A 14,615-nucleotide genomic window follows, 5' to 3' on the forward strand; every position below is an offset into this window, starting at 1 on the left:
TCCCCTTGTATGGTTATTACCTGGCAATAAATAACTTTCATGGTTAAGCTGGTTGCTTCTCTCTCTCGCTCTCTCTGCAGCAACGCTCCTCATACCTAAGCTAAAGATCCCTGCAGCACCCAAAAATCTGGTGGGGTTTGCTCATCAAGTGGGTTACTACCAGAACAATTGTAACATGAAAGTGGGGATAGGGATGTGCTGAACCTGGGACATATGAGGGCAGCAGATTGAAAGTGCTGCTCAATCCAGCCTGCTCAGGTGTACTCTATTCTGGTGCGGTGCCCATGGCATATGAGGGTGACAGCTTGGAAGTGCTGCTCGATCCAGCCTACTAAGTCCAGGGACATAGAAGGGGTCAGGTTGGGAGTGCTGATTAACCTGGTCCTCTCAGACGCGCTCAGTTAATATGTGTGTGTTCATCTGATTCTGTGGCTGGAAGAACCCAGCCCTGGGGAACCTAGGTCCTGCAGGATAGCTCCATTGGGCGGGAACTTGCAGAAGGGAGGAGTAAAGCTCCGTATGAGAACACAAGTGACACGAGCAGTACATTGATAGAATTACAGACCCGCGCCCCCCCCCCGAGAAAAGGAACCCTAATAAATGAGTGTACCCCAAAGTAACGGGCAAATCTGGTAACAACAAAAACATGAGTAACAGAAAAACTCTCTATAATTACATTTAAGGGCTTAGTAAGCCAGTGATTGGCTCCTTGCCCTATCACTCTAGTCATGGTAATACCCTGGTGTGTGACATCCCCTGCCTGAATTCTAGGCATTGAAGAGAAACACCCCACTATCAAGCAAAGCTGGCTTATGAATGCCTTTGATAACGGATGACACCATGGGGCATCCCCACACATTCAAGGTAATGTAGGTAAGATTCCTGGATGAGTGGGAGGAGGCTGCCTTGCTATCCCTATTTGGGGGTGGAGGAAACAGTTCTAGCCAGCAAACTGCTCCCTGCTCCCAAGGTCAGTTCCTGAAGCCTCTGCACCTCCTCCTCCTGTTCCTCATTACACCTCTCTTCCGCAAAGGGAATCCATGGGCACTCACGGCTACCGCCTTTCCCTTGTCCATGCCCTCTCCAATACCCATGGGCTCCCGCGTTACTCTCATTGGGTTCCTGGGCACTTTCAACCCTCAGAGCTTTAGTCTCATCCACTCGGGCCCCATTCCAGGGCATGGCAAAACAGCATATTTTGCTTTTACAACCAAAATCTGAACATTAGTACAACCTGTATCAAACACCACATGATGGGGTGTACAAACCCCACACTGAGAAACAAGAGCTTGAGGGCTCATTTTGGGCTCAGCCAGCCCCGCCCCACCACATCTGCAGCAAATACTCCATCTGCTAGAGGAATTAAAAGGCAGCATATTACTCAGTTGGCAAGCAGTTCTGAAGGTGAGCCGAGCCAAGCCAAGCCAAGCCGAGCCGCGCCAAGCCGCAGCGCACCGCACCCCACCGCTCTGACACAGCTGCCGAAAGGGGCCCTCCATGAGGGAAGGGAGGACCCTCTGCAAAGACAAGCAGAGAGGGAAGTATCCTGTGGCCCTGGACAGTGGTGACTCCCTCTTGCTTCCTTTTGATTTGGATTTTCCCACCAGTCGAAGGCCTGGGACTGAGATGACCCCAGAAGGGGAGACGAGAGGAAGAGGCCCAGGGAGGACAGCCTTAAGTAGACTTGGTTGCCAGGTTACTGGTAGCTGAAAGAGCCCTGGGCCGGAGCCCGGTGGAGTGGGAGGGCCTGGGCTCCCCTCCCCACAACCCCTTTGGCAGTCTGGGGTTGTGGCCGTGACTCCTAGGCCACACTTCCCAACCAGACTGTGAGTGGAGACCAGTACACACCATTTTAATTACCTCTCTCACCTCTGGAAGGAGCCCATCTATAATAAGATGTGGGTAGCCTGGATCATCATGAGCTGGATTATTTGTAACCAGAGAATAAACAAAAAAGAGTCAGACCTTCTCTACACTTCCAAGTTTTGTCGACAAAAGTGATACTGACACTCAAAAATTGGCATAATAAAAATTGGAAAGTCATGTTCACACTCGCTCCCTGTGTCGGCAGAGTGCGTCCACAGTTGGGGCACTATCATCAACAGTGTGAGCAATTTACTGTGGGTACCTATCCATCTCAACACCTTCTGTTGCTACGTGTTGTGGGAAGGCAGAACAGATCGCAGTGCATCTTGGGACTGGGCTCGGTGTCCCGTGATGCATTGCTTTCTGCCTCAGCACTTCATGGGCTTCTGGATTTCTTTCATAGCATTTTTCAATGGCCGTTCTTTGCTGTGCACCCCGGCATCTTTGTGAGAAGGGATGGATCCCGCACTGCTCTCCTATGCTCTGTTAACTGTCATGAAGACATCACGGATGGCAATGCAGTTAATCACAAAGTTCCTAACTGAATAAGACTCCCAGTTGCCTGACATGCTGTGTGATATGGATAGGAGCAACTTTATATTGCTTTTGGCATTCAGAGAACAGATGCATAGGATAGACCGTTGCTTTTGGGCTCGGGAAACAGGCACTGAATGGTGGGATTGTATTGTCATGCAGTGTGGGATGACAAGCAGTGGCTACAGAACTTTTGGATGCAGAAAGCCACCTTTCTGGAATTGTGTGCGGAGCTTGCCCCAGCACTGTGGCGCAAGGACACCAGAATGAGAGCTGCACTATCAGTAGAGAAGCATGTGGCAATCACTGCGTGGAAGATGGTGACTCCAGACTGCTACTGGATGGCAGTGGAATGTGCCTTTGGCAGATTAAAGGAGCGCTGGCGAGGCCTTTATGGCAGGTTAGACCTTAATGAGGATAATATTCCCATGGTCATAGCCGCGTGATGTACATTGCATAATCTCTGTGATGCTAGGGGTGAAAGGTTTGCTCAGGGGTGGAGTATTGAGGCAGACCACTTGGCTGCTTATTTTGAGAAGCCAGATACCAGGGCTATCAGAGGGGCCCAGAGGGGGGCAATTTGAATCAGGGAGGCTTTCAGGCAACACTTTGGAAATGAGAACCAGTAATGTATATCTCTGTGATTGGTGCTGCAATGTTACATTACATGTAATTTTCCTAGGAAGCAATGGTGAAATTTGGGGCCTTACATTCCAGTAAGCTGATGATTAAACTGCCTGTGTATGTATTGGTAGTGCCTGCTATCTCAATTTGTAGGAAACAAATAAACATGAGTTACCATTCAAAAACTTTGCTTTTATTACACAAGAAACAACACACATAAACACACAAAGATGCTTGGTGGGAAAGGAGGTACCAGGGAAGGGCAGACTTTCACAGCTGTGTGTAGGTCCAGCTATCATTTTGCAAGTTGTCCAAGGGGGTGCAGTGAAAGGGAAACCAAGAAGTCTCAGAAAGCGGAAAGACTGTGCGGGCAGAGTTGAGGGGAGGCATGGAAAAGAGTTTTGAATATGCTGCAGGGGAGTGCAGGCACAGATCTGCTCAGTCTGCAGCATTATTAAGGACTTCAGCATCTGCATTTTCTCCTCCATGACTTTAATCATCCGCTCAGTAGCGTCCTTAACAAACTCCTGATTTTCTTTTCTGTCCTGCCTTTCGGCTTCCCTCCACTACTTGTGTTCCCTTTTCTCTGCATTGGAGAAGTGCAGTATCTCCCGGAACATATCTTCTTTGCACCATCTTGGGAGATTTCTTATCTGGTGGAGACGCTCAGCTGGTGTGTGGGGGTGTTCCTGAAGGCCACATCTGCTGAAACACAAGGAACAATGCACAGAAGCTGATTGTTAAATTCACGCACAGCATTGAAACATTTCAGTAAAATACACCTTTTGCAACATAACAATCACTTTCTTATTGACCCTTGGCAAGCGCACATCTCTGCGAACACCCAAAGCATGATAAGTGTTGGCAGGGAGGGGCGGGGTCTGGGGACAGACCGGACGTTCCATATGGGGAAAAGAGCACTCACTCAGCAGGTGGGTCGAACAAATTTTATTAAGACAAAACACTCAGCAGGTAGTGATCAATTGCCCCCAAGTGGGAACTCAACGGGACAATCTCATCACAGTCGCTTCCAGCACCAGACAATACAGCTTCAACCTTCCTTTGTTACACAAACTTATTTATGTCTTTGTTATCTTTTCTTATACATAGGTATTAGTATCTCCTTTCCATGTTAACTCTTTTCCCCCATCAGTTCAGGTTTTGTGTTAGTTCAAACCAGTCTTTTCTAGCTTTTTAATTACTTTATCTTTTCTTTTTTACTCTGCAATTTCTTACACATGCACAGTTCTACTTATGCTTATTCTGTTAACTGTTATCAGAACAAACTCTTAAGAGCCACAGCAGGCTTCTGTCAGCCCTAAATATGCCTTCACTCCCGACATACAGGGGAAAGTGTATGAAAGGAAATATACCAAAGTAACAGAACTTGTGTTCTTTGCTTTCCTCCCCTTCATTAATGGTTATACCATGTCCTTGAGCCACAGCAGATCACCCACACTGCAAATGCAAAACCCTTGAAAAAAAAAACCAGAAGCCACTAGGTGGAGCTGGTTAGTAGCCCTATAAAATCAACTATCTACACCAGAGGTTCCCAACCTTTTTCTTTCTAAGGTCCCCCCAACATGCTATAAAAACTCCACGGCCCACCTGTGCCACAACAACTGGTATTCTGCATATAAAAGCCAGGGCTGGCCTTAAGGGGTAGCAAACAGGGCAATTGCCTGGGGCCCTGTCAAGGTTCCTTCCCAACTCTGAACTCTAGGGTACAGATGTGGGGACCTGCATGAAAACCTCCTAAGCTTACTTTTACCAGCTTAGGTTAAAACTTCCCCAAGGTACAAACTATTTTACCCTTTGCCCCTGGATTTCCACTGCCACCACCAAACGTTTATTTGGGTTTATTTTATTAGGAAAGCATTGTTTGGAAATGTCTTTCCCCCGAAAATCCTCCCAACCCTTGCACCCCACTTCCTGGGGAAGGTTTGGTAAAAATCCTCACCAATTTGCACAGGTGACCACAGACCCAAACCCTTGGATCTTAAGAACAATGAAAAAAGCATTCAGGTCTTACAAGAAGAATTTTAATAGAAGAAACAGTAAAAAAGAAGTAACAATAAAAAGAATTACCTCTGTAAAATCAGGATGGTAAATACCTTACAGGGTAATTAGATTCAAAACATAGAGAATCCCTCTAGGCAAAACCTTAAGTTACAAAAAGACACACAGACAGGAATATCCATTCTATTCAGCACAGCTTCATTTCTCAGCCATTTAAAGAAATCATAATCTGATACATATCTAGCTAGATTACTTACTAAATTCTAAGACTCCATTCCTGTTCTGTCCTCGGCAAAAGCATCACACAGACAGACCCTTTGTTTTTCCCTCCCCGCAGCTTTTGAAAGTATCTTGTCTCCTCATTGGTCATTTTGGTCAGGTGCCAGTGAGGTTATCCTAGCTTCTTAACCCTTTACAGGTGAGAGGATTTTTCCTCTGGCCAGAAGGGATTTTAAAGGGGTTTACCCTTCCCTTTATATTTATGACAGGCCCCATGCCACAGGGGCCCCCACGAAGCTACATTGCTCAGGCTTCAGCTTCAGCCCCAGGTGGTGGGACTCAGGGACCTGGGCTTCAGCCCCAGGCGGTGGGGCTTCAGCTTTCTGACCTGGGCCGCAGCGAGTCTAATGCTGGTGCTGCTTAGAGGCCCCCCTGAAACCTGCTTGAGGCCCTGTAGGTGGCCCCGGACCCCTGGTTGAGAACTACTGATCTACACATCATTTGCAGGTTAGACTGGTGTGTTTTGAAGACTGTAGGACAACAGCTGTATACCACACCAGTGTGACTTTTATATAAATCATTTTATACCATGGAACAAAAAGTGAAAGTAAAGTTTACTACACACTGGAGTGCTACATAAAATTATGTATGTCTAAAGCTTAGGTTGTGATCGTATATGTAAATAAAACACAGTAGATGACAGAATACACAGATGAGAGTTTCAATGTAAAACAAATTTGCTCCAGTAATGTTGGTGGGAAGCACGCTGAATGTGAATAATTTGGGACAGCCTTTTAGGAAGCAACATGCCTTGTGTATGCATAGACACCATGTATACAGGAACATGTGTATGAAAAGCAGGAGCTATCTTGCAATAGCAGTATTTTGGAGAGCTTGTGTGGAGACTAGCTCCTGACAGACTTGTTTGTACTAAGAAAGAGATGTCTTCCCTAACTACAAGAAATACTTAAACCCTACAGGTCAATTCAGACATGCCAGCTGTTTACATCTCAGTATGCAACACACTTGTGTGCCAAACTTCTTAATGAACGAAATCAGACATAACCATGACTGAGTTGAAGACATTCATGGTGCCTTGTGTTTTGTATGCATATGCCTGGTTATTGTAGCAATGCCACATTCATTCTAGTTTTATTAACTACTGGCTCAAGGTCACTTCTATTTACAATAGGAAACAACTGAACTTTAAGAGTGAGAAAAGAATAAGGAGCAAATCAGAGAGCAGCAGCTAGGTGGCAGATTAGGATGAGAATAAAAATAGACTGGGAAAGTGTTTCAACAGGATAAAATAAACCAATCTGAGAGATGGAGCAAGGATAATAACTTTTCGGGAATAATTTCTTTTATAAATTGCAAGTGATAATAAATAAATTAAAAGCTTCAGAATAAAAGAAGAGAAAGTTGAATGGCTGTATGTTAATAGCGACGATGTGAACTTCTAGAGTGCATTTCGTCCACCTACCACTCCATCCACCTATCTTTATCAAGTGCCTTGTACCTTGGCATCTAAGCACAGTCTCTCTTTTGGCACTTAAATATTTGGGGGTCCAGTTTGAAATACCTATTATCCAGTTCTCAGAGGCATTGATCACCTCCATCGTCCATCAGCTTCAACTGGAGCTCAGGTTGTTCTACACCTTTGGCAGGCAAGTCCTAGTTGGACTTTCTAAAATGGAGGCTCCTAAATTGGTGGGCATTTGTTAAATTTCAGCCTAAATGGCTTTTCCCAGGTCACATAGGTGATCTCAAATGAGGATTTATAGCTAGACTTTTGTGACTCTCTCAGGGTATTAAACTGTAAATCATGTATACATATTTGCTACAATAGAGCTGTACACGTATCTAACAGTTGGCTCAAGGTGAGGGTAGTTCCAGACAAGATTGCCACAGGCAGGTCCTTACAGCTTGTTGTCAAGATATCTGGAATCACAGTCCTTTGTAAATGGGACAAACCTACAAATAAGCAAACAAAAACAAAAAAAGAGGTATGGTATTCAGCTCCTCTGAAAATCAGCCTCTAAGTGTCTTATTTTGAGCTCTGAAAAATGTGAGAGTCATTCGAAGATGAGAAGCAGCTTTTGAAAATGTAACCTGGATCTCCCGGTGTCTCAATTGCCTCTTCTATAAAATGTGGACAATGCTAATTTCTAGGAATGCTGGAAAGTTTATTTAATTAAGGCTATCAATGCAATTTGAGAGCCGCAGATATAAGTTACATATCAGGGACTTACATGGGCCTATAACCACAAGGGGCCTTAGGTGCTGCAATGCTGAGCCAACGTCTTAGGTGTCTAGAAAAAAATCACAGAAACACCTGTGCAAGTCACAAAGCCTGAGCTAAGCGATGAGGCTCCGTGTACAATGAATGGCAGTGATAGGCACCTTAGAATGTGATCCACAAAAGCCAGCACACAAAGCAGGGAGACACCTAAGCCAGCCAACAGGGGTATGTGCTGAGCCCTGCTCCTCCCCGCTCATGGAGATGGAGATGGCTAAGTCAGGCACCTCCTGCTAGCCCATCTGTGCTTAGCAATCCATGAATGGGAACCCGCTGCCTGCAGTCAGGCAGTTTAGATTCCTGAGCCACTTCTTGCAGGATTGAATTAGGTCTGTGCCTTGCTCCACACACAATGGTGGTGCCACCAATGCTAACCTTATAACTTTTAGCCCCTGGTTAGAACACTTGCCTGAGAGGTGGGAGACCCAAGTTCAATTCCCCTCTCTGCCAGAAGGAGAGAAAGGATTTTAAAGACAGTACTCTGATCACAAGACTATGGGATATTCTGATGTGGGACTCCCTCAGTCTCTCCTATTGAAGCTGTTCCACTGTGAATAAGTAATGAAAGCGTGGTTGGAGCAGAGTGACTGGACCCAGGGTCCCTCACCTCCCTAACCAGTGGGCTACAGAGTCATTCACTCTCTGGCTCAGTGGTCTCCTCCTGCTGTCATATTAAACTGAGCATGCACATAACCAAACTCCTGACCTTCCCTCTCAAACCTTCTCCACTTCCCCTCTTCTTCATCATTGTGGACACTAGCCTTTCTGCCTGTCATTCAGGCTGGCAGCTGGAGGTGATCCCTTTCCCTGGCCCCATCCATGCCATGTCCAAGTTCAGCTATTTCTTTCTCTGCAACATCTCCAAGATTTGTGTTTTCTTTCCATCCCCAAATCCCTTGTCCAGGCCCTCGTTGTAGCCTGCCCTGACTGCTGCCACATTCTCTTCTCCAAAACACACACACAGTTCCACTTCAGTCCACCCAAAATGCAGCTCTAAAGTCATTTTATTTGCTTATTGACTTAGAATCATAGAATATCAGGGTTGGAAGGGACCCCAGAAGGTCATCTAGTCCAACCCCCTGCTCAAAGCAGGACCAATTCCCAGTTAAATCATCCCAGCCAGGGCTTTGTCAAGCCTGACCTTAAAAACCTCTAAGGAAGGAGATTCTACCACCTCCCTAGGTAACGCATTCCAGTGTTTCACCACCCTCTTAGTGAAAAAGTTTTTCCTAATATCCAATCTAAACCTCCCCCACTGCAACTTGAGACCATTACTCCTCGTTCTGTCATCTGCTACAATTGAGAACAGTCTAGAGCCATCCTCTTTGGAACCCCCTTTTAGGTAGTTGAAAGCAGCTATCAAATCCCCCCTCATTCTTCTCTTCTGCAGGCTAAACAATCCCAGCTCCCTCAGCCTCTCCTCATAAGTCATGTGTTCCAGTCCCCTAATCATTTTTGTTGCCCTTCGCTGGACTCTCTCCAATTTATCCACATCCTTCTTGAAGTGTGGGGCCCAAAACTGGACACAGTACTCCAGATGAGGCCTCACCAATGTCGAATAGAGGGGAACGATCACGTCACTCCCCTATTTTGAATCCCAGCCACCGCTGGCTCCCCATCTGCTGTTGCATGAAATATAAACTACTAGTCACCTCCTTCAAATCATCTATCCTTATTTATTTGTCCTCCTTAGATAACTTTCACAACGTTCCCTCCTTCCCCCTCTCCAGCCCCTCCACTCTGCTTGAAAGACAGACAGACAAGCATACAAATATAGGGAATCATAGAATATCAGGGTTGGAAGAGACCTCAGGAGGTCATCTAGTCCAACCCCCTGCTCAAAGCAGGACCAACTCAACTAAATCATCCCAGCCAGGGCTTTGTCAAGCCGGGCCTTAAAAACCTCTAAGGATGGAAATCCCACCACCTCCCTAGGTAACCCATTCCAGTGCTTCACCACCAACCCCTGGGGCACTCCGTTTAATACCGGCTGCCAACTAGACATCAAGCCGTTGATCACTACCCGTTGAGCCTGACAATCTAGCCAGCTTTCTATCCACCTTATAGTCCATCTATGCTTCCTTCCACATGACCCCACATTAGAATAATAACAATAACTCTCTTATAGCACTTTTCATCAGTAGATCTCACCTGTCAGTATAATTATCCCCGGTTTACAGATGTGGAGACAGACACGAGGAGGTGAAGTGCCATACGCAAGGTGACCCAGCGGGCCTCTGGGAATTGAACACTATGACTTCTCTGAACTCATCCACCAGGCCCCTATTCGCTCCTGCTTTTAACTTCTTAAGAACCCACTTCTGCTGTGCTGCCTGTTACTGATTTGTATAGAAAATTCCTTTCATTGCTCCCCTACCCTGACCTCTATCTACTTGTCTGCCTGCCTGTCCTTGGGCTGTGAGCTTCTTGGGGCACAGACTGAGCCTTCTTGAATGTCTGGCAAGCGGGGAAACACACATAAATAATTAATAATACATACCCCAGGCCCTTACAGTAAACTTTCTCATTTTAATAATATCCATATTCTATTCACACACAAGCCACTGATAAAGGGAGTGAGTAATTAAGAGGATAAAAGTTAAGCAATAAATGGTAAACAGCCAGAGTGCAAACAAGAGTTCTACGGTGGGGTACCATTTTCAGATCCTTCCTGATCCTTTTCTTCCTGCACATAACAACAGGTTCTTCACATTTCACATGCAATTAGCGTGTAGATTTGTTTATATTAACTTTCGATTTTACATCCAAGGGTCAGGCTGGGGGGCGGGGAAAGGTGGTGAGGCTCTTCTAAGCTCCGCCCAAATGAGTTGTTAGCATGAGATGCCGCTCACAGTATATTAGGCAGATGCTTAAGATAGGATAATGCGTGTTCTCTGAATGTCACTGGCTTATCTTCAGTGAGGTTGAATGTGTCTATACTGGCCTCTGTCAAGCTCCATGTTAACTGGGGGGTGGGGAGGGAAATGATGGTTTCTCCTAAATACCACCTACTTTTGGCAACAAAACGAGAATTGGAGCAAATTGTGCAAATCTGTGAGAAATGAAATAATTTAAAATGTCACCATTGTAAACTAATGTCTGCGTTAAGACTTTACTGAGAAGAATAGGAAAGTTCACACCTGTCAGAGGTATTGTTCCAGGCAATCTTCACGGTCCAGTAGACATCTCAGCATTAGTTTATCCTTGGTTCACATTTTGAGGTTCTCTTTGCAACCCTAACAATTAAAGACATATTTTATATATATCAAAGGAACGCTGGAATTCAGAAGAACAAGATAGTCATTTGAGAGAGGAGCTGGCATGTAGTACCCCCTTGGACTGTGTATTTCCAAGAGCTGAATTTATACCTCTCTGTCTTGCTCTTATTGAAATAGAAGACACCATGTTAAGCTCATTTGTAGCTTAAAATATCAACACATATCCTCTAATATGGATGACAGGGAGTGTATTAATCCAGTGTGACCCTTCTGCCAGGTGGAGTCAGCAGCAACAAGGGACAGGTTCAATATCTAGGGGTTCCTCTTAGCAGTAAAAAACAGAACCAGTTCGAACCCCGACCAGTAATCTGGGAACACTTGACACCACTCTGGGTGCCTCTAACAGGCAATATTTCCCCACTCGCAAGCACTGAGTCTGTGGTAACAAAAGAGAACTTTTAATAAAAGGAACCAAGCATTCGTTTGGGAAAACATCACAACCACATTCAAAAGTATGTAACCATAAGCAAAAACCCAACCCCACAGTGCGCTGGGCAGTGCCCTTTGCCTAGTTTCTCACCCTGTGATGGGAAAGTCCAAAGAATGAATGTCCCTTTAACACATCACTCTCCTCTCCTTCCGCTGCACCCCACTTACATTGGTTAGCGAAGATCCAGGGTTCACAGGCGTTCACCTCCCTCCCCAGTTGGGGGAGGCGGGGGCATGGAGCAATGTCTGAGGTTGCTGTGTGCCTCTGCAACTGGCTGGTTGTTGCTGCCCCCGCTGCTTTTCTCTGCTGCCACTGGTGGCATGCTGCCGCTGCTCTTCTCTATCACTGTTGGTCACATGCTGCTGCGGTTGGACACTCACTGCCCCTTCTGCGATGCCATGTTTGATGTTCCACTGCTTAATTCAGGTCTTTTGTGATTTCAGCTCTTAGTGACTTCATCGGGGAGCAGCGAATCTCACTTCCCAACACTCAGAGCTCAGTGTGGACTGTCTGAGCCTATTACAAAAGCTGAGGAGGCAGACAGGAATAGCAAGTTTTATAAATCCTCTCCCTCTATTTAATTCCACCTTTCCAAACTCCATGGAATTCATGACATCCTCTTAGGAAATGTACCCCATCATCAAATGGTATGCCTGATAGCCACAAAACCAGGGCAAGTGAATGCTCATTTGAACAATGTACTGCAGTCTGTTTTGAGCCTCAATCTGAATGTTCATTTTGATGGTGTAACCCATGTGCCTAATAGGTAGGTATCTCTTTAAGAGCTCTATAGAGAAGGAGGGATGGGAATCAGTTGTGTCTGAGGCTATGGCTACACTACCGCGGTAAGTCGACCTACGCTACGCAACTCCAGCTATGTGAATATATTGATTTATCATCACACAGTTCTGTGCCTATTCAGGCCAAGACTATTTCTTGTATTATAACATGCAGGCCAATGACCTGTCATGAAGCAGAATATATCCCAGTATTTCCTATCAGTGGGGAAGAAGTTGCTAATGTAGATGCATTGGCGAGGGATTTAAAAAAAAAAACTCTCATGTTTTTAGGGGTATCTCTTCCTGATGCTAAATGTGGAGTAAAGAAAGCTGATAATGGTCCCTTGTGCTGTCATTGTATCTGGTTCTGTGATGCTGTCTACACTGGGGGGCGGGGTGTCGATGGGAGAAAATCTCCTGTCGACTTACCTTATTCTTCTCATCAGGGGTAGATTACAGGAGTCGACTGGAGAGCGATCTGCAGTCGATTTGGTGGGTCTTTTGTAGACCGGCTAAATCGACCGCCAGTGGATCGATCTCAGAGCATCGATCCCAGCTGTTGTGTAGACCTGCCCTGAGTGATTGTTGCTCGGCCATTGGTTATCAGCCTTTTCCATTTCCAGAAAATTTCAAATGGAGGTGCGGATCCCTGTGGAAATTCAACCTCTGGCCCGTGGACCCCTACCATAGAAGCCTTCGACTGAAAACGAAGTGAACAGAATTCAGCTACCAATGTTGCATGTGCTCGGCATGGCATTTGATGCACCATGAGAAAGGGTGCTAAACTGTGGGCTGCTTCAGTCACGAGAACACTTCTGGGTTTTGACCAGTAGGTGGGGATATTCACATACTTTTGACTGATCAGACAAAACAGCATGCCTTTTCTGGGGTCTGAAACTATTTTCGTAGTCACCTTTCGCGGACACCTTAGACGCAGTCTGCAGAACTCCAGAGGTCCACGAACCACAAATTGAAAACCGCTGTGCTAGGCTGACGTACAATTAGCACTCCACACCCAGAAGTTTCTGGATCGGGGGTGGTAGTTCTGGGTATGCTCAATAGGTTCCCTGCAGCTGGACTCAGACTCCATGAGAGCAAGTAGTCATGGGAGCTTCTTCACAAAAGGCCATGTGCCCCGCGTGGGTTAGGAGAAGCTGAACCAGAGGAGCAGAAAGCAGGCCGTTTTCCTTAGCTCTGAAACGTTTTGCAGCGGTTTAGTGATGTTGTTCACTCTCCAACAGGGAAGCACTGGCACTGTTAGTTATGGAAAGAGGAAATTGGGAGGGAAAACTAATTTCTTCTATTTAATTTTAATTGTACACTTGGAATGGTGCTTGATTTTAGCCAAACCGTTTTAGTTAAATGGTCTCAGCCAGTATGATTCACCAACTCTTCTCTTATTTAAGATGTGATGGTGTGCAAAGAGTCATTTATATTTTGCTATTCTCAGTTTCGTATTTTTCTTGTTACAGGGTTTTTTTTAAAAATAATCTATATATTTAAACTGAGTAATTGGCTAATTAGTTAGCTGACTAGCTAACAGAGTGATTTCAGCAGAGAAGGAGGAAGAGTCTGTATGGATTCCAGCTTAAGATTTCTACAAGCAGGTGGAGGGAAATTACTATTGCAGTCATGGGCGCCGAGTCTGCGAGTGCTCCAGAAAAAAAAAAGTGGGTGCTCAGTGCCCACTGGCAGCCCCACAGATCAGCTCCTCCCCCTACCTCCCACCACCTTCCACCCAGTGCGATTAGCTGTTCAGCGGCATGCAGGAGGCACTGGGAGGGGAGGGAGAGGAGTGAGGCAGGAAGAGGTGGGGGTGGGGCAGAATGGGGCAGGAAGGGGTGGGCGCAGGAAGAGGTGGGGTGGGGGTTTTGGGGGAAGGGGCGCAGTGGGGTTGGGGCCTGGGGTGGAGTGGGAATCAAGCACCCGGCAAGAACTCAGGACATCAGTTCCTCTGGTTGCAGTTCTTTTGACCAGCAGCCTGTATAGATTTTGGTGATCAAAGACTGAGACTTAGGTGAACTCAACCTAAGATTCTGGGAACTCAGTTACTTCTCACTGTGTTTCTGTGCAGACTGACCTGTTTAGATTTAATTTTGTGTTCTTTATTTATGTTTATATATCAATGAAGGTAATAGATGTGGATTATAAAGTAGCCATGTTATGTTATAGATATTAAGTTATTATGTTTCTTTATCATTATACCATTTGATAAAGTTGGTATTTAATAATTAAGTAAATTTATTTTGTTCCTTTTGGACTTGGTTGTGGGAGGCTGACCCTGTGCAATCCTTGCTGAAAATCCCCAGTGACTGAACTGTGGGTCTCTCTGTGCTTTTCTGTGGGAGTTGGGGTTTTTTAGGCCCTGGAGAAGGGCAGTGAAGTAAACTCTACCCCACCCAAAGGTTTCATTGGCACTCACACACACTCTCCTCAGGGACTGGGCAAATCATCCCCAGAGATCTGGAGGAAGAGAGTGAGAGGGCCAGTCTAGTTCAAGGGAGCTATAAACATATGTAGATAAGTAGCAGGGTATCAGAATTTCTGCAGGGATGGGAAAGGCAGCT

At 45.8% G+C, this 14,615-nt stretch overlaps 1 long non-coding RNA gene across 2 annotated transcripts; it reads right to left on the reverse strand.

Annotated features, from left to right (window-relative positions):
• Window positions 1-3,201: 3,201 nt before the first annotated feature.
• LOC142071986 (uncharacterized) lies at window positions 3,202-11,899 on the reverse strand. 2 transcript variants are annotated; one of them, XR_012668269.1, is made up of 3 exons: window positions 11,437-11,899; window positions 10,702-10,797; window positions 3,202-3,726 (listed from the first exon to the last, which is right to left on the reverse strand). It is a non-coding gene; the product is annotated as an uncharacterized LOC142071986 (long non-coding RNA). The 2 variants fall into 2 exon arrangements; XR_012668270.1 differs by having other exon boundaries at window positions 3,202-3,729.
• Between the last annotated feature and the right edge of the window lie 2,716 nt (window positions 11,900-14,615).

The sequence above is a fragment of the Caretta caretta genome, chromosome 5 (assembly GCF_965140235.1).
Source record: "Caretta caretta isolate rCarCar2 chromosome 5, rCarCar1.hap1, whole genome shotgun sequence".
Lineage (NCBI taxonomy): Eukaryota > Metazoa > Chordata > Testudines > Cheloniidae > Caretta > Caretta caretta.